At 43.1% G+C, this 1,902-nt stretch overlaps 1 pseudogene across 1 annotated transcript; it reads right to left on the reverse strand.

The window, feature by feature from the left end:
* Window positions 1–414: 414 nt before the first annotated feature.
* Window positions 415–1,639, reverse strand: LOC311625460 (heterogeneous nuclear ribonucleoprotein H2-like; annotated as a pseudogene). The gene has a single exon. The product of its transcript is annotated as a heterogeneous nuclear ribonucleoprotein H2-like (transcript).
* Window positions 1,640–1,902: the final 263 nt, after the last annotated feature.

The raw sequence follows: 1,902 nt of genomic DNA on the forward strand, positions 1-1,902 counted from the left end.
TAAATGAAACTAGAATTAATAAACATGCCAAATGTTTCACTTTTAATTGTAGACACAGCTCCTATATTAAGTTTTACAAAAAAAAAAAGCTTGTTTTTCAACATGCTTCCAAACTGTTCAATGTGAAATGGTGTAAGAGTAGCATTTAACATAATTCAACTTCTTTCATCTAAATATACTTACTGCTTAAGTACATCTTATAATAGAACTAACTTGAGAAAAATGCAAATTGTTTAACAGTTATCATTTACTGAACTTAGTTGTTACATCCTAGATGAGTATTTGTGTTAAAAAATAATGAACCTTTAAGTCTTTTATTCAATCCTGATTTTCACTTAGAGTAAGCATAACTCAGAAGCTGGTATTGCAAAAATGTTAAGTTTTGTTTTTTTCTCCTTTAAAATAATCTTAACCAAGCGTCAGTGATAAGGATCAATTACATTCCCCATCCACCACTCACACTAGACGTGCTGGTGATCCCTCCATTCCCCTCGCTCCCACAGATGCACAGCTTCCACTACTGTAGTAGCTGCTGCTCACGGCTGCTTGGCTGCCTATGCAACATTTGATTGAAAATCACTGGAGTTTTCCTGTAAAACTTGGTCATATCCACTCATGCTGCTCTGGCTGCCAAAGCCACCTCCACAACCACCACTCAGCTGCTGGCTGGCTGGCCACTGTCACGGGGCTGGCTTGACAAGCCCATGCCTCCCAGCATTTGGCTATCATAAGCACCACCGCTTGCTCCCGCTGTAGAATTCAACAAAAGTTCTACATATCTGTCTTGCATATTTGCTTTGTCTTTCGACATAGCTGCCACAGCATCTTCATGAGCTGCAAATTTGACATCTGCTTCACCAGTTACTCTGCCATGAGCACCAATTTTAATACGTACTCTCACAGGGTGGAGCGGTGAAAAAAAAAAATTATAAATGTCATTCTCAGTACTTCTGTAAGGCAATCCCCGCATGTGCACAGTGTCCAGTTGTGCTCTGGAAAGTAAAGCCACCATCCCCATATCTGTGGTCAGACAGTCCTGAACAGTAATTGAGGTCTCTTCCAAATCTGTCTGACCCCAAACCATAGCCATCATATAGCCATTATAATCATCATAGCCTCCATAACCTCCACCATAAGCACCACACCTCATCCTTTCAAAGCCAGCTCCCCTGCCAATGCTGTCATGCCCTCTGCCGGCCCCAGGTCTGTGGTAGGGACCTGGCTGCTTCAAGGCCATAAGCCTTTATAGTGGACCATAGTGAGTTCTAACTTCAGCTCGACTGCTCTTAAGAATTTCTATATACCTGTGCCCTGTTCTTTCCTTGTGTTTCTTTAAAGCCTTCTCAGCTATTTCCTGGGAAGCAAACTGCATGGAGGCTTCCCCTGTACACCTCTCCTGGAAGTCCACGGGCAATGTTATCCCATTCGGCACGATTGCCAGCCCTGTGAAGAACTGAACAATGTCTTCCTTACTGCATGAGCCCTCTGCGCAGTACAAAGCCATCATTGACCCTGTCAGGACTGTTTGGACCAGGATGCTTCAACACGCAATCCATTTCAACGTTGCTTGATTTGAATACTTCAACATATCTGTGTCCCATGGTTTCTCTGTCTTTTTCTCGGGGCCAATTTGATTTCATCTCCTGATTCAAGTTGAACAAAAGCCTTGCCACTCGCTCTGCCTTCTCTGGTGTAAATGAAACGTATACCTTGAGACCCATTTTGAATTTTGCAATCAGAAAAAAACAAACAAACAAAAAAAAACCCTCCAAAACACTACACTTCATCTGCCCAGCAAGCCCAGGACAAGCCTCAGACCTTCACCACGAATCCCCCTCCGTCCACCTTCAGTACCCATCCTCCTCATCTCTTAGTGGATCCTGATATAGAGGCAGACTGATC

This window comes from Pipistrellus hanaki (assembly GCF_964339955.1).
Source record: "Pipistrellus hanaki genome assembly, chromosome: 7".
NCBI classification, from domain to species: domain Eukaryota; kingdom Metazoa; phylum Chordata; class Mammalia; order Chiroptera; family Vespertilionidae; genus Pipistrellus; species Pipistrellus hanaki.